Here is a 25,284-nt window from a genome sequence, read left to right as displayed (position 1 = left end):
ACAAAGGGGAGAGTGGAGAACAACAGGTAGTGTTATGGCTCAAATATTTAAATTTCCATTTATTTTCAGCTCCCACTTCAGCTTCTGCTTGTGCATATACCCTTCTCTTCCTCCCCTAATATTTCTGACACACAGGGAGTAATTTTAACCCCCAAAAGTAGGTGGGTTGGGGTTGGGTGAGATGTAAAAATGTTTTAAATCTCAAATCCGACCCCAACCCGCCCACTTCTGGGTTTAACGGAGGTGGGACAGGGGGGCCGGCAGCCAACCCGCTGCCGCGTTTCCTGCATTACAATATTGACTACATTTCAAAAGTACTTCTTCGGGTGTAAAGCGCTTTGGGATATTCCAAGGTCGTGAAAGGTGCTATATAAATGCAAGTTCTTTCTACATAAATGCAAATTGTTGTTGTTCCATTAGTAGCAACTGCTTGCCTCCCTATAACCTAAATAATGACAGGTACCAAATCCTTCAGTCTGGTGGAAAAAAACTACAAAGGAAGATTCCAATATGCTAGCCTTCTTGCTGTTCAAGTCCAATACTGTGTACCAGATTTACTTATCACCAAATGCTTAATCCAGGTTCTCATGCAAGGGGCTTTGGCAGGATGCTCAGTGATAAATAGGTGTAGGCTAGAGGCCTCCCTCACTGCATTCATTTCTGGTTTGTCACAAATTCACCTTACCACTTGGTCCTGAACCTCGTAGACTAAATGAAGCTCTTCCACTGAATACCTAGGTGTTCCAAACCAAAACTTGTCTTATTTGCCACAAGCTTAACCTGTATTGAAATTTTGCTGCCAATAAAGACCAGGGTGCCCTTCATCCCTTCTCAGTGTTGTCTTGAAGAATCCAAAGTTAGCCTCCACCAGGTATTGATACAAATCATAACTTAGGGCCGATGCCACTTTATATCCCAATAAATACTTTCAAGATCTCCCCTTGAGCCATGCAAAGCCACAATACCATATCCAACTGGTTAGCCCATTGTTCGAAATGACGATTAGAGCATATTAGGTCCCCAGGAGAGTCTTTTAACAATATGTACACTAAGCTACACTTCAAATAGGTGATTAGATAGATAAAAGGCTTGTTTTCAACATATCTAATTGTTGCACTGCTTTGCAGCTAAGTTATTATATAGTAGTTGATTTCTGTGGCATTGCTCATGTACAAAATTCAAAATAGTTTATTTTATTTATCTCTAACAGTCTCTACGTCCTCCCCTTCTCTAATTTTATCTCCCTGTTTGTCTCAAATTACCATCCACTCTGTTGCGCTATTTCTCTCTTTATGACTCTGAGACAATAAAATGGAAAATACGAGCACTCCAGGCAGCTACCGGGTGGGCTGACTTCAAACTCGGAATATATTTAAAGAATCAAATAAAATGTAAAATCAACATAATTATATCATTTTACCTCTTGGCCCCTATTACAAGCAAGCCTCAGTATATACTAAAGGGAAAAAATTGACAAAATTTGAAGTGCACACAAAAATGATTGTTCGTCACTCAAATCTTCTGACTTTCTTTCAGATGCTGTCATTGGGGCACAAGAAATGTAGCAAAATTGTTTAGCTCAAAAGGGAAAAAATAACAAAATAAGAGATTTGAAAGGACATACAGCAAACTTTTTTTCAGAAAAAGAATATAACCTAGTGTCTTTGATGAACTTGGCCTTGAGATAATTATGGAAGTCACTGTGCTTCATTCAGTAATTGATCCCGTGCCCCAGCCTCCTCATTAAGAACAGTCTGAATCCTCACAGGAAACATGCATGTACTCAGTATGTCCAATGTACCATATGGTAAACAAATCTGTAAAAGGATAGATCAAGCACCCCTGCCCTGTCTGCTGTTACATTCTAATTCCTTCAACCATTAAAACCACAATCCCTTTTACCAACATGTTGCCCAAGAATTATTCTTGTTCATATCTGCATCCTCTTCTAACAACACCATCATGTTCTTTTTAACAAATCTACAGACACCTCGGGGGGAGGAGACGGACATCGGAGGTGGCAGATCACGGGGGGTGGGGGGGTCCGATCGCGGGGGTGGGCGGCCCCATCACGGCAGTACGATCGCAGGTATGGAAGCAAGTAAGCTTGTTGGGCCAGGGCAGGGGGGGGAAGCACTCCTGCTCCTCCTGGCCCACGAGCAGTGCTCGAAAGGCTGTTCCATTCAGCCATTCCTACCTCCCTTCAGCTGCCGAGTTTCCCAATGCCCAGCAAGTGTTAAATCTGGAACAGAGATAGAATCTTAGGCAGCAGCCTCATTAAAATATTTTAATGACCGGCCTGTCTCCGGAGAGCTGGTTAGCCACTCACCCCCAACCTGCCTCCATTAAAACCGGAAGTGGACTTGTTGGAGGTAGGTTGGGGTAGGGTTTCTCCTTTTAAAAAAAATTTAATCTCCCCCCCCACCCCCAACCCCATCCTTGGGGGTTAAAATTCCCCCCATACTGTCTGTTTCTGCTAATTTGATTGTTCTTGTTAAATATCCTTAACGTCCAATGGCTTTTGTTCTGATCAGGCAGAACTGTACCAATAAAGACTCTCTGGACACTAAATAATTCAGGAGACTTTCAGGGGCACCAAATGAATTATTAGAGAAAATTCTTCGACAGAAAGTCTTTCAGCATAAACAAGTTACATTTCTGTAGCGCTCCTCACATACAGGTGAATTTTACAGTACAGTATGGAAAATTTAGGCGGAAACGAGAAATTATAAGCTTGAGCTAAAAGCATGGGTGAAAATTAGGATTATTTGGAAGCAGAGAGGGAGCTGGCAAGCTGGTGGGATTTAGGGAGTGACTTCCAGAGAGGAGGGATTAGTGGCTATTGATGGTAGACAGGTGGGACTGAGGAACGAGGAAGAAATTGGTGGCAGAACAGCAGGGGGTGCCGGCAGGGACGTATATTTAGAGATTGCTGAAATTGGGGAAGGGACACACAATGAAAATTTCTACCCACCTTGAGCAATGTGGAATTTTTACTCGGCTACCCAGACACTGAAGAGATGTTACACTTTGTTAGCTGTCTAAAGATCCATCCATCTCATTAGCCCGGTTAAAAAATGTATAGTAAACCTTCCACTTAAAAACAGGGAAGAATTTCAGTCCATAAACTCTTACAAAGCAAACACTAGCAGCACTGAGAATGGAGTATTTGTGACACCAAAAATAATCAGAGTCCGATAGAGGGGCAGATTGCACCATTGAGTCACCTTGTTCTTGTGATACACATTGTCACAAAATGTCACTGTAACTAATAACTGGCTATTTTAGGAAAGCTTTTATAATTACTACTCTGATTTGAGAACTTGCAAGAACACTTTTACACCTTATTCTGTGAGATAAACGGGAACATTGTTTATTCCATAATTCGGTACAGTATATCGTCACGAAACAGGCAGTGTTTAGGCCTAACGATGTTAAGCTGCACCACTGCAAAATGGTCTAGGTAGCACACAAAATTCATGCTCAGTCCGCATTAACATGATTATAGTCTTGATTTCGGCGCTAAACTGCTGCTCATTGGCTTAACGCTCAACAGGTGGACCAATATCGAGTCCAGTCTAAATCCTAATCATATTTGGCACAGGCTTTTCCCACTACTTAAAGGGATGGTGCACTGATGCTACAGCACCTCATTGTCAAGCCAGTTGGAACTGCAGCTGCAAGAAGAAGAAGAAGGAACTTCAAAGCATTGGCAGAGCGTCCTCAAAGGGAGAGAGCCTGGAGATTTTCCGACGCTGATCTGGAGGCACTGGTTATAGCCGTGGAGAGGAGGCAGGCTCTCCTCTTACCACAGACTGGAAGGAAGCCCTCGCCACACACCTTGCAAAGGCTGTGGCAAAAGATAGCCGCCCATGTCATGGCCAGCACTGTGGTGCCAAGGTCGGCCATCCAGTGCCGAAAGAAGTTTAATGACCTCACATGAGTGGTCAAGGTGAGTAAAGGCTTCAGCAAATGCCAAATCCCACCATCTGCACCACAAGCCTCACACACTACTCAATGCACCACATCCCCAGCACTCACCTGCCAACAATCTCTACTTATCACCACTCACACCTCACAGAGCTTCACCTTGCTCTCTCAACCTTACAACTGCTGCAACACTCACACCCACGTCTCACACCTGACAGCTATTCAACTATGGCAGGCCCATCACCCAAACACATTGCCCTACACTCACTCACATGCTTCTTTTTCTCTTGCAGGCCAAGGTCACACATAACCGGAGGGAGCAGCGGCAGACAAGCAGGGGGCCGACTTACATCCACAACCAGTTGGAGGAGTGTGTTCTGGACATAATTGGGCGGCAGATCGTAGAGGCCCTGGCATCCGGCGAGGTTGAACCCCTCGAGGACAACAACAGAATGGTCACTCCTAATCCTTCTTCTCACATCCCACTTGCTCCTCATCCCACAATCTCTTCTCACTTTCAAGCTATTGATGCTGCATGCATGCATATCTTGCTTCCGCCCCCCTCCCCTCATTATAACCCGACTCTTGTGCCTTTCTGCTTTCAGATAATCAACAACAAGCACCTGAGCAGCCTGTTCCTGGGGCGATGCACGAGAGCGAGGGGAGAGAAGAGGAAGAAGAAGACACAGCGTCACTGCATCCGCCACCCCCAGACACCAGCTCAGAAACTGGCACTGCAGATACTTTAGAGGCTATTGTAGCAGCGGGATCTGCACAGGGTGAGGCACCGGGCACGAGTGGGTTGCAACAAAGCCAGGACGAAAGGGTAGCTTGGGGGGCAGCTCCTTGGAGGGCGAGTTCTGCTGCACAGGACTCAGATGAGAACCTCGATGGAGCGGCCTTCAGAAGAAGGGTGATGGGCATGCACACTGAGTTGCTAGGTGCAATCGCAAGACTGCTAGAGAGACTCTTGGCAATGTCAAGGAGCATGGAGGTGTCTGCTTCCAACATTTCACAAGGCTCTGTGCAGAGCTTGGAGCCCAGGATTTCCAGGCTGGAAATGATGGAAGACTCCCAAAGAGACCGTGGTGACCCAGACATGATGGTGCGCGTGATGTAGTCTATAGGCCTCCTAGCAGTTGCAACTCTGTTGGTCGTGGGGGATTGTAACTTTCATATTGACTGGACTAATCAAATTGGGCATGGCAGCCTTGAGGAAGAGTTCATAGAGTGTATTAGGGACGGGTTCCTTGAGCAGTATGTAACTGAACCAACCAGGGGGCAGGCAATCTTAGATCTGGTCCTGTGTAATGAGACAGGATTAATAAAAAAATGTCCTAGTAAAGGATCCCCTTGGAATGAGTGACCATAATATGGTTGAATTCCAAATTCAGTTTGAGGGTGAGAGAGTTGGATCTCAAACCAGCGTACTGAGCTTAAATAAAGGAGACTATGAAGGTATGAGAGTAGAATTGATTAAAGTGGACTGGGAAAACTGATTAAAGTGTAAGACGGTACAAGAGCAGTGGTCTACATTCAAGGAGATATTTCACATCTTTCAAGATAAATATATTCCACTGAGGAAAAAGGGGAGTAAAAGAAAAGACAGCCATCCGTGGCTTAGTAAAGTAATAAAGGATAGTATCCGACTGAAAACAAGGGCATATAAAATAGCCAAATCTAGTGGGAGGATAGAAGATTGGGACGCATTTAAAAGCCAGCAAACAATAACTAAAAGATTAATTAAGAAAGGGAAGACAGATTATGAAAGTAAACTAGCAAAAAATATAAAAACAGATAGCAAGAGTTTCTACAGCTATATAAGAAGAAAAAGGGTGGCTAAAGTAAACGTTGGTCCCTTAGATGATGAGACCGGGAAACTAGTGGTGGGGAACATGGAGATGGCAAAGACGCTGAACAAATATTTTGTATCAGTCTTTACAGTAGAGGACACTAAAAATATCCCAACACTGGACAAACAGGGGGCAATGGGGGGGGGGGGGGGGTGGAGGAGCTAAACACAATTAAAATCACTAAGGAGGTGGTACTCGGTAAAATAATGGGACTTAAGACGGATAAATCCCCCGGACCTGATGGCCTACATCCTAGGGTCTTGAGAGAAGTAGCGGTAGGGATTGTGGATGCATTGGTGATTATTTTCCAAAACTCCCTGGACTCAGGAAAGGTCCCGGCAGATTGGAAAACTGCTAATGTAACACCCTTATTTAAGAAGGGAAGTAGACAAAAAGCTGGAAACTATAGACCAGTTAGCCTAACATCTGTGGTTGGTAAAATGTTGGAGTCCATTATTAGGGAAACAGTAACAGAGCATTTGGATAAACATAATTTAATAGGACAGAGTCAGCATGGTTTTATGAAGGGGAAGTCATGTTTGACAAATTTGCTCGAATTCTTTGAGGACGTAACATACAGGATGGATAAAGGGGAACCAGTGGATGTAGTGTATTTGGACTTCCAAAAGGCATTTGACAAGGTGCCACACAAAAGATTACTGATCAAGATAAAAAATCACGGGATTGGGGGTAATATACTGGCATGGGTGGAAGATTGGCTATCTAACAGAAAACAAAGAGCTGGGATAAATGGTTCATTCTCGCGCTGGCAATCAGTAACTAGTGGTGTTCCGCAGGGGTCAGTGCTGGGACCCCAACTCTTTACAATCTATATTAATGATTTGTAGGAAGGGACCGAGTGCAACGTATCCAAGTTTGCTGACGATACAAAGATGGGAGGGAAAGCAGTGAGTGAGGAGGACATAAAAAACCTGCAAAAGGGCATAGACCGGCTAAGTGAGTGGACAGAGATTTGGCAGATGGAATATAATATTGGAAAGTGAGGTTATGCACTTTGGCAGGAAAAATCATAGAGCAAGTTATTATCTTAATGGCAAGAAACTGGAAAGTACTGTAGTACAAAGGGATCTGAGGGTCCTGGTGCATGAAACACAAAAAGTTAGTATGCAGGTGCAGCAGGTGATCAGAAAGGCCAATGGAATCTTGGCTTTTATTGCAAGGGGGATGGAGTATAAAAACAGGGAAGTCTTGCTGCAGTTATACAGGGTATTGGTGAGGCCACACCTGGAATACTGCGTGCAGTTTTGGTTTACTTATTTAAAAGATATACTTGCTCTCGAGGCGGTTCAGAGAAGGTTCACTCGGTTGATTCTGGAGATGAGGGGGTTGATGTATGAGAAAAGGTTGAGTAGGTTGGGCCTCTACTCATTGGAATTCAGAAGAATGAGAGGCGATCTTATCAAAACATATAAGATTGTGAGGGGGATTGATCGGGTGGATGCGGTGAGGATGTTTGCACTGATGGGTGAAACTAGAACTAGGGGCATAATCTTAGAATAAGGGGCTGCCCTTTCAAAACTGAGATGAGGAGAAACTTCTTCACTCAGAGGGTAGTAAATCTATGGAATTTGCTACCCCAGAGAGCTGTGGAAGCTGCAACATTAAATAGATTTAAAACGGAGATAGACAGTCTCCTAGCAGATAAGGGAATTAGGGGTTACGGGGAGAGGGCAGGGAAGTGGACGTGCGTCTAGGTTCAGATCAGCCATGATCCTATTGAATGGCAGAGCAGGCCTGAGGGGCCGTATGGCCTACTCCTGCTCCTACTTCTCATGTTCTTATATCGCAGCTTTCATTGCAGCACAAGCAGAAACAGCCCAACGTCTTAATGCTGCAGCGGAAGCGCAGACCACTCTCCTGCAGTCTCTGCTTGGTGCCATCCAAACTCAGACTGCTCCCATGCAGTCTCTGCTTGATGCCACCCATGCTCAGACCGCTGTCATATGGTCTCTGCTTGATGCCACTCAAGCTCAGACTGCTGCCATTGTGACTGGGTTTACCATGGTCGATCAGGGCTTGCAGGATGTCGCAGCAGCCCAGCAATCTGTGCTCCAATAGATTGCTTGTAATGCCTAGGCGCCACCCCAAGGGCGTAGCAGTGGGTCAGGACCCTGCTGTCCTCTCAGCATTCCTGTTCCCACCATTGCCCTTGCTGCTGCCGGTCAGCCAGCCAGCCCAGACTGCTGCCGCCCATGACGAGGTAGTGCAGTCTGCAGCCGGGCCTTCGAGGGCCAGAGCTCCTGGAGGTCATCCTGCAAGGCCATCTGAAGTCTCCCCCATGGAAACTCAGCAGCCTTCAACCAGCCAAGGTGCAGCCACTGAGGGAGTACATTGTAGGAGCAGGAGGACAGGAAAGGGCGCCCGAAAGTGCACCCGGGCTAGGCAGTGGAACCGTTGCTTCAGTAGCCTGATGATCTGCTCGATGATCTTTCTGGTGGAAGCATGGCTCTCATTATAGAAGTGCTGGCACACCAGACTGGCGCAGGATGAAGGCATCATGGCAGCTGCCAGGTTAGCGGGCATTGACCATCAGGAAGCGCTGGGCGTGATCGCACACCAACTGCACGTTAAATGAGTGGTTGCTGTTGCGGAAGATCTCAGGATTGTTACATGGTGCCTGCAAAATCACGTGGATCCAGTCGATGAAGCCCTTCACCATGGGAAAGCCCGCTATCCTGGCAATATCCTCCACCTTGAAGTAAAGTATTTTAAAACACTGAGGCCTAGAAATTGGGTGGTTTTTCATCACCTGTTACTGCCATAATCGAGCAAAAAAATGGCAGCCTCCACTCTTCCACCAGCTGGCATTTTCAGATGGCTGGCAGCGCTGCTGATATCAGTGATTGCGAAACTCATGGAAATGAAGCAGATCATGAGGTCAGTGTGTGTGCAACATTCACTTTACGCCCGATCTACGAGCTTGGATTTTGCCGTTCAACTTACCGGCATGCCTTACATACGACGAGCTGAGCAAGCGTTGGCAAGCAGGAAGGAGGCTCCAGCAGCGGTATTTGAAGGGATCATTAGCAATCACTTGCAGCTGACATGTTTGTTCAGTTTGACTGGCTCTGTGCAACTTTCTGCAATTCCAGCAGCTTTATAAACTTCTTTCAAGGTTCTGAGGTAACGGGGAGTCTTGTTGCAAGTGGAGAACGACTGCATTATTATTTAAAGGCTTCTGCTCACAACACTTACTCACAGTCCTGGGGCTCCACTGGCAGTCCCCCCTTGCACTTGAGTATCTTCGGGAGAGGGGGTGGAGGCAGCGAAGAAGATGAGGAGATGCGCGCAGACGGAGGAGGAGGGCCAGGAGAACTTTCAACAGGAGGCCTTAACTACCGAGGTTCTTCAGAGAGCACTTCTCTTGTAGTGTATGTACCTTTAAGAGGAACTATGTTTTTGAAGCCCCTGTGTACTGTAGTACCAGTAGTGACCACTCGGGTATATAAGCCTGTATAGCGTCTTGTGTAGTTAGTTCACCTCCAGACTTTGTTCAGTAAACACTTGTTAAATCAACTCCTGCATTCCGTGTCTCCATTAACACACGGATCTAACAGTGGCGACGAGTTAGAAACGAACTTACCTGCAATTCGGCAGCACCTCAAGGAGATCGATTCCTCAGACGAAGGTCAAAGCCAGAAGCAAGAAGAAAAAAAAACAACAACAAAAAAACTGTGGTTTCACCAGCTAAACGGGCTGGTGGCAGGTAGTGCACTGATCCTTCCTGGGCTGCGGCGGGCTGGGGCTCGATCGGGTGGCTCTGCAGCGGGGCCGGGCAGCGAGTCGGAAAGCAGAAGCAAAGAGAGAGAGAGGGTGGAACACTCAGGAGGCGGCCGGTGCTGCAAAGCAGGTCGGCGTTCGGACCGAGCAGAGGGAGGGGATAGTCCCAGAGGGTCCGCTCCATGATGGGAACGGTTCTCCAAGTAACGGAGAAACTATTTAAAAGATATATATTAAAAAAAAATAGAAATACCGCGAAAAGCTGCAGGTCGCAACGGGAACCGCGGAGAACAGCGTTGGCAGCAGCGGCAGGAAAGCGCGGGAGGCGCCATCTTGACTCGGCGGGGAAGAAGGAAAAGCGCGGGAGGCGCCATTTTGGATTTTCACGATGCCGAAGACTGGCAATATTACTGCTTTCAATAGTGATATAGAGGATTGGACCACATATGTGGAAAGAGTGGAGGTATATTGCAAGGCGAATGAAGTAGCGGATGATAAAAAGGCATCGGTACTTCTCAATCTGATGGGTGCAAGGACATACGGGCTGTTACGAAACTTGATCACTCCAGCCAAACCGATGGAGAAGAATTTTAAGGAGATTGTTGATACCTTACAGGAGCACTTAAACCCAACACCGCTGCTGATAGCGGAACGATTCAAATTCTTCAGGAGGAATCAGCACAAGAATGAAAGTAACGCTGATTACCTCACCGAATTACGAAAACTGTCAAAGCACTGCCAATTCGGGGCAGGACTGGCAGATTCTCTACGAGACAAATTCGTCTGCGGTCTCCTAAGCGAAGGAACACAGAAAAGACTACTTTCTGAGAAAGATTTGACACTGGACAAGGCTTTCAGTGTGGCTGTATCATACGAAGCAGCAGCAAGAGGAGCTGCAGAGATACAGCAAAAGCCACAGGACTTCGGCACCCATGAAATGACACGGGGTTTCGAGAGATGTTATCGCTGCGGCAGATCCACCCATGACCAGAGGGACTGCTGGTTCAAGGACAAAGCATGCAGGCAATGCGGAAAGATGGGACACACTGCACGTGTATGCAGATCTGGAAAAAAATCCGCTGACAGTAAAAAGGTCAATAAGGAAAAGTACAGAAAGGTACAAATGATGACGGACAGTAGCTCCGAAGACCAGAAGAGCGATAGCGACTCCGGAAACAAGAGACTAAGCTGTCTCAAATTACATAATGTAATTGCCAAAGAAGATTACCAGACCATTTGGGTTACCCTCATGATAGCGGGGTCCCCAGTCAAAATGGAGCTAGATACAGGATCAGCTCTGACCGTCATAAGTCGACGGGATTACGAGCGGCTATTTCCGCATATACCTTTGAAAGACACATCCATTATCTTGAAGACATATACGGGGCAGAAAGTATACCCCAGAGGGAAAATAAGGGTGCCTGTTGTATACAACGGCAAGGAAATACAGAAGTTGCATTTATACGTTCTGCAAGATGGTGGTCCACCGTTGTTGGGACGTGAATGGATCAGAGAGATACATTTAGACTGGCACTCCATTCAGGCACTGACGGTGACCAGTAAGAAAAAAAAATGATGACGACGTCATACCTGGACGATTAAAAGAAATCTTGGCTAACGCCAAAGAAGTGTTTCAACAGGAACTAGGAACCCTGAAAGGCGCCACCGCCTCAATAAAAGTGGAAGATGCGGCAATTCCCAAGTTTTTTAAGGCAAGGCCGGTGCCATACGCAATTCGTCCAGCCGTCGAGGCAGAGCTGGAGAATTTGGAAAAAGCAGGCGTGTTATCCAAGGTAGATTGGAGCGAGTGGGCAACACCCATCGTCCCGGTCATGAAGAAAGCGTTGAATAATGATAAATCTGAAGAACAGAGAAAAATTCGCATCTGTGGGGACTTCAAGGTGACTGTAAACCCGGTTCTTCACACGGTACAGTGTCCTCTTCCGAGGATAGAAGATATTTTCACCTCACTATCCGGAGGGAAACGTTTCACCAAAATTGACTTAGCACAGGCATATCTACAGATGGAGGTTGGGGAGGCCTCTAAAAGGTATCTCACGAGAAACACACACAAAGGCCTGTACCAGTACAATCGACTGGTTTTCGGAGTGGCATCAGCTCCGGCTATCTGGCAAAGAGCTATGGAGCAAGTCCTGCAAGAGATTCCGGGGACTCAATACTACCTAGATGACATCCTTGTAACAGGAGAAAACGACAACGAGCACCGTGCCAACTTGGAGCAGGTGCTCACGAGGCTGAGAGAACGGGGCCTACGAGCAAATCGCCCCAAGTGCGAATTTTTCCAGAAACAAATATCATATTGTGGCCATGTCATTAACGAAGAAGGGTTGCATAAGTCACCTGAAAAAATTGAAGCGGTCGTAAAAGCCCCCGCGCCTGAAAATGTCTCACAATTAAGGTCGTTCCTGGGATTAATAAATTACTATCATAAATTTTTACCGAACTTGTCAACGGTTCTGCACCCTCTTAATGCACTGCTACAAACGGAAGTGTTGGCTCATTACAACCCATCACTGCCAATCAGACTGGCGTGCGATGCATCCCCTTACGGCGTGGGAGCGGTATTATCGCATAGATTCCCTAATGGCTCGGAGCGGCCGATAGCTTTTGCGTCACGCTCATTGAACTCAGCTGAGCGTAACTATGCCCAGATCGACAGGGAGGCACTCAGCCTGGTGTGGGGGGTGAAGAAATTCAACCATTACCTACATGGACAAAAATTTGCCTTGTTGACTGACCATCAACCCCTCGTCTCCATATTCAACCCTAAAAAGGGCGTTCCCATTATGACAGCGCAAAGGCTACAGAGGTGGTCCCTTTTCCTAGGCGCACACCAATATGACATAGAATACAAAGGAACAAAACAGCATGGGAATGCTGATGGGTTATCGTGCCTACCGTTGCCAGCGGTAGAAGAGGCGCCTACAGTTGACCCAGTGGAGATGTTCCACTCGACCAGTGGAATGTCTACCGGTGACAAATTCTACCATTGAAAAGGAAATGAGAAATGACCCGACTCTCTCACGAGTCTACAATTTAACGGTGAAGGGATGGCCAGCACATGGCGAACCACTGTTGCCAGCATTCTCGCAAAGAAGAGAACAGCTGTCAGTGTGCCGAGGAACCTTGATGTGTGGATCCAGAGTGGTGATTCCACCCAAACTCCAGGATAAAATGCTAAAGGAGCTTCACGAGGGGCATCTGGGTGGAGTGAAAATGAAGAACTTAGCCAGAGCGTTTGTGTGGTGGCCAGGTATAGATGGAGACATCGAAGAAATGACCAAGAGCTGTCTAGGATGCCAGAAGGTCCAAAACGCCCCACCACAAGCCCCTCTACATCCATGGGAGTGGCCCTCATCTCCATGGCAAAGGGTACATATTGACTTTGCTGGTCCATTTATGGACTCAATGTTCTTAATCGCGGTGGATGCGCACTCCAAGTGGCCGGAGGTAATAAAGATGTCCTCCACCACCACGGAAAAAACCATCACAGTATTAAGGACCATATTCGCCAGGAATGGGCTGCCTGAACAGATCTGTTCTGATAATGGACCGCAATTTGTATCCGAAGAATTCAGGAAGTTCTTAAAAAACAATGGGGTTAAGCACTACACGTCCGCCCCATACCATCCCGCCACCAATGGATTAGCTGAAAGGTTTGTCCAGACCTTCAAGAAGGCCATAAAGGCCATGGGTAATGAAGACATAAATCTACAACATAAGGTAGATAACTTCTTGTTTGCGTACAGGAATGCAACACATGTGGTTACAAACCAAACCCCCGCCATGATGTTTTTCAATAGAAGACTAAGATGCCGGCTGGATTTGGTCAAGCCAAACGTCAGAAGGGACGTAGAGAACCGGCAATTTCAAAGCATGAACGAAAGGCCAACTAGAACCTTCCAGATAGGTCAACCAGTTTTGGCCCGGGACTACTGTACCGAGAAATGGCAGCCTGGAACTATTTGCACACGACCAGGACCGCTGATGTATACTGTGGACATTGGAGAAAGCATAATAAGGCGCTATGCTGACCAAATCATAGAGTCATCCGAAAAAGGACAACCTACACCACAACTCTATACGCCTAGTGATGAAGCAGAGATACCCATAATATCTACCTCCGATCCCGTGATACTGGAACCAGATGAACCCGACACTGGCATTGAAGCCGAATCGACCTTGCCAAAAGAACCTACTACACCACCGAAACCTACTACACCACCGAGGCGTTATCCGGACCGAGTCAGGAAGCCTCCAGAGAGACTGAATTTGTAATTGATTAACTTCAGCAAATGTGTAGATTATTGTTCTTGTAAAAATGTTATTTAACGATTACTTAAAATGTTATGTACTATTTATCTAAAAGGGGAGGAATTGTAGTGTATGTACCTTTAAGAGGAACTATGTTTTTGAAGCCCCTGTGTACTGTAGTACCAGTAGTGACCACTCGGGTATATAAGCCTGTATAGCGTCTTGTGTAGTTAGTTCACCTCCAGACTTTGTTCAGTAAACACTTGTTAAATCAACTCCTGCATTCCGTGTCTCCATTAACACATGGATCTAACATCTCTTATATCGATTTAAGCAAGGAGCAGTGTGTTAGGAGGCTACGCTTCATCAAGGAGGTGGTCACAGAACCCTGCCCCCTTCTGCAACCAGACCTCCAGCCTCAGACCAGGGCGACCACGGCTCTCCCAGTGGCAGTCAAGGTCACTGTAGCGCTCAATTTCTTCACCAGCGGATCCTTCCAGTCTGCAACAGGAGACATAGCTAACATCTCACAGTTTGCTGTCCCTTGCTGCATCTGGGAGGTCACTGAGGCTCTCTACAGCAGGAGAAGGGACCAGAGAGAAGCAGGATGAGCGTGCACGTGGCTTTGCCAGAATAGCGGGCTTCCCCATGGTGCAGGGCACCATCGACTGCACCCACGGGCACCGCATAACAATCCTGAGATCTTCCGTAACCACAAAGGCTACCACTCACTTAATGTGCAGTTGGCGTGCGACCACACACAGCAAATCCTTAATGTCAATGCCCGCTATCCTGGCAGCAGCCACGATGCCTTCATTATGTGCCAGACTGGTGTGCCAGCACTCTTCCAACCACCACACCAAGCTCGAGGGTGGCTGCTTAGAGACAAGGGCTATCCATTCTCCACCTGGCTCATGACTCCCCTCCGCAACCCCAACTCTCGTGTCCAGCACTCATATAATGAGAGCTATGCTGCCTCCAAGAACATCATCGAGCAGACCAGCGGTTTATTGAAGCAAAGGTTCCGCTGCCTTGACCACTCGGGAGGAGCCCTCCAGTACTTGCCAGAGCGGGTATCCCATTTTGCGGTGGTTTGCTGCATGTTCCACAACTTGGTCATCATGAGGGTGCAGCCCTTGCCAGCAGGGATTGCGGACCACCTCAGGAGGAGGACGAGGCAGAGAAGAGGGTGAGGAGGAGGAGGAACAGGAGGGAGGGAGGAGGCAGCAAGACAATGGTCCTTCTGGACGGGCTGTCCGTGACTGGCTCATCAAACTCTGATTCACATGAATGAAACCCCAGATCCCTGTAGCTCACCACATCCCCATCATACAATCCCTGTCTCATGGCCTGTATGTAAATAGTTGACCAATAGAACCCACGGGTGGTACAGGGATTCTCATCAGCCTGGGATAATGGTACCAATTGGGGTTCCACAGGGGTCTATTTGGGGAACTCCTTTATTTTATATCTTCATAAATGATCTGGAGCTCGGAGTCAGAAGCACAATGACTAAATTTGCAGATGATACAAAGCTAATGAAGGTGGTAGACTCCAAAGCTGAGGAAGATAAGATACAGGAATATTTGAATATACTTGGGATTTGGGCAGACAGGTGGCATATGAAATTCAATGCAGAGAAATGCAAAGTGCTTCACAAGGGGACAAAAATCAAGAAGGGACTACTACTTGAATGGAAAGAAAATACTGTGCATGGAAAATGAATCTGATGAGAGTCCTGATTGGCAATAAAGTGATGCTATAGCAACAATACTTGGTGATACTAAGTAAAGCAAATTATATGTTGGGACATGACATTGGATGATGAGATTGGTAATGAGATAAGTGCATTTAAAATAAAAAGAGGGGATATTATTAAATAAATTCATCAAACTCAAAGAGGATAAAACCCCTAGTCCGGATCGATAGCATCCACGCATTTTAAAAGAATTTAGGGAAGAGATAGCAGAGGCATTACTACACATATTTAATAATTCGTTAGAAAAAAGTGTAGTGCCAGAGGACTGGCGGATAGCTAACATAATACCTATATTTAAGAAGGGGGATAGAACATGTCCAGGGAATTATAAACCAGTCAGCTTAACATCGGTGGTAGGAAAAATAATGGAATCCCTATTAAAGGAGAAAATTGAAAAACGTCTAGAAACCAAAAACATAGCAATGGATTTCAAAAGGGAAAGTCTTGCTTGATCAACCTAATTGAATTTTTTGAAGAGGTAACAGAGTAGAAAGTGGTAATGCAGTAGATGCCATTTATCTAGATTTTCAAAAGGCCTTCGATAAGGTACCCCATAATAAGTCGATGAACAAGGTCAGAAAATGCGGAGTCAGGGGACAAATATCAGAATGGATAGCTAGCTGGCTTCAAGACAGAAAGCAGAGAGTGGGGTAAAAAGTAGCTATTCACAGTGGCAGAAGGCGGGTAGTGGTGTTCCACAAGGATCAGTGCTGGGACCACTGCTGTTCACAATTTACATTAATGATTTAGACTTTGGAATCAAAAACACAATTTCTCAATTTGCGGATGACACCAAATTGGGGGGGGATAGTCAATACTGAGGAGGACTGCAACAAATTACAGGAGGACATTAATAAACTTGCAGAATGGGCATATAATTGGCAAATGAAGTTCAACACAGACAAATGTGAGGTATTACATTTTGGTACGAAGAATAAGGAGGTCACTTATTACTTGGAGGGTGTGAGTCTAGGTGGGGTAGAGGAACAAAGGGCTCTCGGAGTACAAATACACAAATCACTAAAAGTTGCGACACAGGTTAGCAAGGCCATAAAAAAAAGCAAACCAAGCACTAGGGTTTATTTCAAGAGAGGTATAGAATTGAAATGTAGGGAAATTATGTTAAAGCTGTATTGAACCTTGGTTAGACCACACTTAAGAGTACTGCGTACAGTTCTGGTCGCCATATTATAAAAAGGATATAGAGGCACTGGAAAGGGTGCAGGGAGAAGATTTACAAAGATAATATCAGAAATTCGAGGGTATACATATCAGGAAAGGATGAACAGGCTGGGTCCCATTTCTCTTGAAAAAAGCAGGCTGAGGGGTGACCTAGTAGAGGTCTTTAAAATTATGAAAGGTTTTGATGGAGTGGATAGAGAGAGACTGTTTCCACTTGTGGGGAAGAGCATAACTAGAGGCCATCAATATAAGATAGTCACCAAGAAATCCAATAGGGAATTCAGAAGAAACTTCTTTACCTAAAGAGTGGTGAGAATGTGGAACTCGCTACCACAGGGAGTGATTGAAGCGAAAAGTATAGATGCATTTAAGGGGCGGCTAGACAAACATATGAGGGAGAAGGGACTAGAGGGTTATGCTGATAGATTTGGATGAGGAAAGACGGGGGGGTCGAGTGGAGCATAAATGCCGGCATGGACTAGTGGGCCGAATGGCCTGTTCCTGTGCCATATATCCTATGTAATCCTATTAAAGAGGCAATATTGAGCCAAAATAGTGAGATAATCATGCCAGTTTATAAATCATTGGTGTGACTGCACTTAGAATACTGTGTACAGTTCTGGTCGCCATAGTAGAAGCTATTGAAAGGATACAGAAGAGGGTAACCAGCATGATTGAGGGGATGAAGGATTTGGATTATGAGGAGCGATTAAGTAAATTGGACATGTTCTCACTGGAGAAGAGAAGGTTGAGAGGTGATACAAATGCTGTCTTTAGGATTCTAAAGGAAAGAGATCATTTAGACCATGACGAACTGTTTCACATTGTGCAGTAAAACCAGAAGACACGGCCTGTGCTTGAAGTGTAGTAAATTCAAAACTAATCTGCAGAAACATTGGCCCTGATATTAATCTGAAGGTGGCTTCCGACCGGAGGAGTGGAATTGCGTGGGCGAAACTCGGAAGTCAACACAAAGGGTCAGAATCTGTGATCACAAATGCATCGAAGCAACTAATTTTGACTTCCGTGTTTCGCATCTCCAAGCTGCACAGGGGGCGTGATGTGCATCCACATGACGCAATCGCAGCTCTATTTAAACAATGTACAAATGAAAATTGGAGGTGTTCACAATTGATGGTGCACATAGAGCAAGGGCAGACTCAATGATGCATGCCTGGAATTACTGCTGGGTGCAGTCAGGAGCAGGAGGGACATACTTTTCCCCAGCAATGGGAGGAAGAAACCTGCAGCTCTCAGCAAGAAGGCATGGTTGGAGGTGGCTGAGGAGGTGAGCAGCATTATGCCCCGGTCTTGGATGCAATGTAGGAAGCAGTTTAATGACCTAACCAGGTCAGGAAAAGTGAGTACATTTGCTGATTCACCTACATCCTGTGGTTTAAGCCCCTGCCCCCTTTCACTCTGTCTTGCCAAGTATACTCCATCACATCACTCATCACGTCCACTCAACTTTGAGCAGCACCTAGAATTCACTTTCTATGCACTTCATCACCTCCCCATTTGTCCATCTACTGTTGCCACTCACACCAATCCTTATGCAATGTAAAGCATCTGCCCCATCGTCACCCTCACCGAATGCACTGCATCCACCTGACCTTCACTCACTCACAGGTCTATTTTTTGCCCCATGTAGAAGAGGGTGTAAAATGCAAGTCAGAGGGCGAGGACTGGTGGTGGCCCACCACAATAGTCCAGCTAAAAGATGCAGAGGAGGAGGCCCTGGAGATATGTGCCATATTTGCGTCCCTCTCAATCAGAGATGGAAAGGGAACTTGCAGATAGCTGGTGGCAGAATTGCAAATATATCCGACACATATGCTGATTTTATTTAATCAATGACAGAACTATGAGAAGACGGAGTATGATGATTGTCAAGATAGTGACTTTGCCATGACTAAATCATATCCCTTCCTTTTGTCTTCCAGGGATTTCATGCATTCAGCAAGTGTCGCAGGACATGCATGATGACGATTCCTTAGAAGACCTCATTCCTTCTGAGGGTGCACCATCACAGGATGTACAGCCATGCACCAGCGCAAATACTCGCACTTCAGTGGGTCCACTTAAGCAGTTAGTTTCACCTGGTGATTCACATCTTGCAAGTGAGCACGAGCAGACACTGGTGGCAGGGACAGCTGTGGAGAGTCCACATCGGGCTTATAACTATAAAAATAATTATCTGTATATTATATCACCACTGCACCAGTTTTGTAGAATGCTAACAATTTTTTTTTATACAGAATACCTCTGCATCTTTTTTGCATTTCCTGCTTCTATTTCCAACTACTGATAGTGTAAGAGCAACTGAACACTTTGTTTTGTAGTTGCCAAATACTGTATTCATTTAACAGTTCTTCGTGAGACACTGTACTACAGACACAATTATGTAGAACAAGTGTAGTGTTTGCACGAAATGTTATCTGGATATTACAGTCAGTGTGCTAGAAAACTCCCCATCCTCTCCAAGCTCTGACACAGATGCTGAACCCCGGGGGCTATCACCGAGAAGGAGAATGCTAGAGGTGTATCAGCAACTTAGCCAGATACTGACAGGCATGCAACGCACACTTTCCACAATAGCAGAAAGAAGAGTCCAACTCGATCACTAATGGATTGGTGATGCAGGGAATCGAGAGAATGTCTGCCATGGAGAGAGTGGCCGTCTCCATGGAGCTTCGAGCAAGGCTCTCAAATGAGTCCATGTTTATTGTCGTGCAGACTTTGATGCCAACTTGCCTGCCGTCTTAAACAGGGCGATAGGTACCTTATCCGTGGCCTTACAATGTGTCACTGATCTCCACCAAGCTGGTGGAGATCATTGTGGACTTCAGGAAGTCTAAAGGCGGAAGTCACACCCCCATCCACATCAATGCGGCTGTGGTGGAAAGGGTGGACAGCTTTAAGTTCCTCGGAGTCCACATCACGGAAGACCTCTCCTGGTCCCTCAATACCTCCTCTCTGGTGAAGAAGGCCCAGCAGCGCCTATATTTCCTAAGGAGGCTGAAGGGATGTAACCTGTCACCCCTGATCCTCTCTAACTTTTACCGCTGCACAATAGAGCATCCCGACAAACTGTATCACAGTATGGTATGGCAGCTGTAGCTACTATGACCGGAAAGCCCTGCAGCGGGTAGTCAAAACTGCCCAACGCATTACCGGCACCCGGCTACCGACCATAGAGCACATATACCAGAAACGCTGTTTACGGAGGTCACGGTCCATCATCAAAGACCCTACCCACCCCAGCCACAGTCTGTTCGCCCTCCTGCCATCTGGGAGACGCTACAGATGCATTCGCACCCGTACGACCAGATTTAGGAACAGCTTCTTTCCCAGGGCTGTCATCCTACTGAACTCCACAAATAAACTCTAAAGCCTGCACATCTGCCAATGCACTTTATTATGGTTATGTTTATGTTAATGTATTACAAGCCAAATGTATGTTGAATGTTTAAATGTCTCAATCTAAATGTACACTCTCGGGAGCCGCAAGCCTACATTTCGTTGTACTGCACTTGTGCACTAACAATGACAATGAAAGTTGATTTGATTTGATTTGACTGTCAGGTACACTGACTAACGCGAGTAAGGTGACAGAGTGGAAGTGGGAACCAAACGTGATGGGAGACGGAATGAGTAGGAAGGAGGAAACAAGCTCCTACTCGATCTCTAATCTGAACACCCACGAGGGATTGTTCCTTAGAATCATAGAATGGTTACAGCACAGAAGGCCATTCGGCGCATCGAGCCCGTGCTGGCTCTCTGCAAGAGCACTTCAGCTAGTCCCACTCCCCCCGCCCTTTCCCCGTAGCCCTGCAAATCCTTTTCCTTCAGGTACTTATTCAACTCCCTTTTGAAAGCCGTGATTGAATCTGCCTCCACCACCCTTTCAGGCAGTGCATTCCACATCCTAACCACTCGCTGAGTAAAAAGGTTTTTCCCTCATGTCACCTTTGGTTTTTCTGCCAATCACCTTAAATCTGTGTCCTCTGTTTCTCGATCCTTCTGCCAATGGGAACAGTTTATCCCTATCTATTCTGTCTAGACCACTCATGATTTTGAACACCTCTATCAAATCTCCTCTCAATCTTCTCTGCTCTTAGGAGAACAACCCCAGCTTCTCCAGTCTATCCATGTAACTGAAGTCCCTCATCCCTGGAATCATTCTCGTAAATCTTTTCTGCACCTTCTCTAAGGCCTTCACCATCCTTCCCAAAGTGCGGTGCCCAGAATTGGATACAATACTCCAGTTGAGGCCGAACCAGTGTTTTATACAGGCTCATCATAATTTCCATGCTTTTGTACTCTATACCTCTATTTATGAAGCCCAGGATCCTGTAAGCTTTTTTAACTGCTTTCTTAACCTGCCCTGCCACCTTCAACAAATTGTGCACATATACCCCTAGGTCTCTCTGTTCATGCACCCCCTTTAGGATTGTACCCTTTAGTTTATATTTCCTCTCCTCATTCTTTCTACCAAAATGTATCACTTCACACTTTTCTGCGTTAAATTTCATCTGCCATGTGTGCACCCATTCCACCAGTCTGTCTAAGTCCTATATAAAGTCTATCACTATCCTCCTCACTGTTCACTATACTTCAAGTTTTGTGTCATCTGCAAATTTTGAAATTGTACCCTGTACACTCAAGTCCAAGTCATTAATATACATCAAGAAAAGCAGCGGTCCTAGAACTGACCCCTGGGGAACACCACTGTATACCTTCCACCAGTCCGAAAAACAACCGTTCACCACTACTCTCTGTTTCCTGTCACTTGCCAATTTCATATCCAACCTGCCACTGTCCCTTTTATTCCATGGGCTTCAACTTTGCTGGCAAGCCTATTATGCGGCACTTTATCAAACGCCTTTTTGAAGTCCATGTACACCACATCAACCGCATTGCCCTCATCAACCCTCTCTGTTACCTCATCAAAAAACTCGATCAAGTTGGTTAAACATGATTTGCCTTTAACAAATCCGTGCTGGCTTTCCTTAATTAATCCATACTTGTCCAAGCGACTGTTAATTTTGTCTCTGATTATCATTTCTAAAAGCTTCCGCACTACCGAGGTTAAACTGACTGGCCTGTAGTTGCTGGGTTTATCTTTACACCCTTTTTTGAAAAAGGGTGTAACATTTGCAATTCACCAGTCCTCTGGCACTACCCCAGTTTCGAAGGAGGATTGGAATATTATGGCCAGTACCTCTGCGATTTCTTCCTTCACTTCCCTCAGCGTCCTAGTATGCATCCCATCTGGTCTTGGTGACTTATCTACTTTAAGTAGAGCCAGCCTTTCTAGTACCTCCTGTTTATCAATTATTATCCCATTCAGCATCTCCTCTACCTCCTCCTTCACTATGTCTATGGCAGCATCTTCTTCCTTGGTGATTCCTAGAATGTGCAATGTTGCCCTGACTATGATGACAACGTACTTGATTGAGGAAGGAACCAGTGTGTGTGTAAAATAATCAGGGAAAAGGAACCTACTATGTCACTACTACTGCAACTAACATGCTTTACGGGTCGAACAGGACCTGTCCCATTTATCGCCCCAGTTTCTGCTTCACACCACATCTACCCATAACCATCAACCAAGATGTTTTACTCAATATCAAAACCTATGCTCAAGTGAAACTGACAGTAAATGAGATACTTTAGTAAGAGCTACACAATTATGTGGCACAATTCAGGTACAACATTCCCCTGTTGTGTGAGGGCTTCAGTGAGCTCGTGATGCGACTGAACTCCTCCCTAAAACATTTTTATGTTTTGGAGTAAGACAACTCGAGAATAGATATTGAAATTGACAGCATAGGGGGCGATTCACACTGGTGGGCTATCGGACTTAATATATCAGTACACCCTTGGGTTTTGAATTATTTCTACGCTCTGGTAGTTCTCCAGCTTGTAATGGTAGTGTATTTGATGTATGTAACCCGCTTAGTAAAAACTACGTTAAGGAGGCTTAAGCGCTGGACTGGACTATTAGAGGAGGCTCGACTCTGGAAGGACCTTAAATAAAATGAAAAAAGAGAACCCTTCTCGATTGGCGCATAAGCCAATTGTGTACTTATGCCTATGACTAATCAGCACTAACAAATTAATTGAGCACACTGAAAGAGAAGGTCTGAGACGAAGTAGAGGAGACCCCAGATGGGGTAAGATCAAGAAAGATAGAAGAAACAGAGGATACCCCGGGCGGGGCAGAATTGGAACACTGGAACAGGGAATTGAATTTGAGTGAGGGGTTGGAAAACTGCTCCACCCCCTCAAGTGTGTGGACTGAAAATACTGGGAAAGTCTCCACTTCACATTCATTTACTAACTAACCTGAAATAGACACACGGATTGAACCATCGAACCAATAATCTAGGGTTTGCACGGTTGGTACAGGATCAAAAATGAGGTGTCGAATAGAGTTTTCTCCCTCTTAAGGTGGGGAGTCCATTAGAAATTAGGGGTACCTAAAATGTATATGGTTACGCAAATGAAATTGTGACGCGAATAATACTGTGTTTAGATGATTGTATTACAGCTTGAGATAAAGTGTCTTCAGACTAGTATTAGAGTAGCTGGATAGATGCTTAAAATTTGCCAATGTTTCCGATTCCTTGCAGATGTTTTAACATTCCGCACAGTGGCAGTCACATATGACCTTGCTTCCCAGGCTAGCCGTCTGATGTTTGTGTGCTAGGACGACTACTGACTGTATCTTTAATTTGGCCAACCAAGGCACGACGCCGATGTTTCTTCCATTACCGCTAATAACCATCTTATAATGCTAAGTTAGGATTTTGACTCTGTTTAACAAAAACTGCTTGCTAAGATGCGTAAGTTAACCAGTGTAAGAGAATAGAATAGAGGATATCTTTGGGAATTTAATGATTCATTAATAATACAATAGTCTGATAATGGAACAAAATAGTTAAGTTTGCACAGCTAAGCTGCATGAACAGCTTTGAACATAAATAACTGATAACAAACAGCTACGAACATCTGAAGGCCGAGAATGGTATGCCTGACTCCAAACTTGGGAGGACAGGGCCAGATGAGATAAGGGGAAAACAGTCCTCAGCATATTTTACCCCAGGTCTACCCGCTAAAGAGTATAAAAGACCTGAAAAGCCCCTAGCACAGACGCTGGAGTGGAGAGCTCCCGAGAGTGGATCCACGCTGACTTTGGTTTAACACTCTTGGGCAGTTCAAGAAGAGAGAGACACACGTGAGACGAGAAGGAGAGCTGTTTGCACATGCCAGCCTGCTGTCCGATCGGGGCCGGTACTCACTACTTTTCACGGTCGTATGTTTTTGCTGTATAACTAGTGTGTTATATTCCGCCTTAAACTCTGATTAAACACAATATACCCACCATATTGGTTGCAGTCGATCCTGATTATTCAAAAGGCCAGAGATAAGTTAATCTCTACAGAATCCCTTGTCTCCTACTGTCAGCGCTCAAGACTGATTCGTGGAACAAAAAGGTCTGGAACGTTGGACTGCTGCAGTATTAATGCATCATGACAGCTTCCAGGGAATCTGGCACACACCTGCAGGAACCTCTTCTTGTTGTTGTACACCAGCTGCACGATGGAAGAATATCCCTTGTGGTTTCTAAAAACTCCTGGTTACTGTGGTGGTGCTCAGATTGTCACATGTGTGCAATTGACACAACCTGTAATTGTGTGAAGCCAGTCAGAGAGACGAATCAGAATGCCTGCTCATTCTGGCTGTTGTCATCACAGGGGAAGTTTACATAACTCCCAGCCCTGGCAAACAATCCATCCATCACCTGCCTTATGCATTTATGTGCAGCGGATTGCGAGACTCTCGAGATGTCTCTGTAGTGGCATGGAAGGAAACAGAGGCAAAAAATGAGGGTGGTGGTGACCTTCACAGCTACTGGAAATGTGTGTCCGCCAGGTCCAACCGGTCTTCTTCTAGGAGGCTGCAGATCATAGAATGGTTACAGCACGGAAGGTCATTTGGCCCGTCGAGCCCGTGCCGACTCTCAGCTAGTTCCACTCCCCCGCCCTTTCCCTGTAGCCCTGCAAATTTTTTCTTTCAGATACTTATCCAACTCCCTTTTGAAAGATAAGATTGAGACTGCCTCCACCACCCTTTCAGGCAGTGCATTACAGATCCTAACCACTCGCTGCGTAAAAAAATGTTTTATGTCGCCTTTGGTTCTTTTGCCAATCACCTTAAATCTGTGTCCTCTGGTTCTCGACCCTTCTGCCAATGGGAACAGTTTCTCTCTATCTACTCTGTCCAGACCCCTCATGATTTTGAGCACCTCTATCAAATCTCCGCTCAATCTTCTCTGCTCCAAGGAGAACAACCCCAGCTTCTCCAGTCTATCAACGTAACTGAAGTCTCTCATTCCTGGAATCATTCTCGTAAATCTTTTCTGCACCTTCTCTAAGGCCTTCACATCCTTCCTAAAGTGTGGTGCCCAGAATTGGACACAGTACTCCTGTTCGGGCCGAACCAGTGTTTTATACAGGTTCATCATAATTTCCACAC

The 25,284-nt window shown here is 45.7% G+C and overlaps 1 protein-coding gene across 3 annotated transcripts in view; it reads right to left on the bottom strand.

The window, feature by feature from the left end:
* elmod1 (ELMO/CED-12 domain containing 1) overlaps positions 1-25,284 on the bottom strand; it is a 118,051-nt gene that overhangs the window by 22,862 nt on the left and 69,905 nt on the right. The gene's annotated exons all lie outside the window — the stretch shown is intronic.

This window comes from Somniosus microcephalus, chromosome 10 (genome assembly GCF_052327205.1).
Source record: "Somniosus microcephalus isolate GS21.2 chromosome 10, FLI_Smic_1.0, whole genome shotgun sequence".
In the NCBI taxonomy this organism is placed as follows: domain Eukaryota; kingdom Metazoa; phylum Chordata; class Chondrichthyes; order Squaliformes; family Somniosidae; genus Somniosus; species Somniosus microcephalus.
This window is presented reverse-complemented; position numbering and strand designations above follow the sequence as displayed.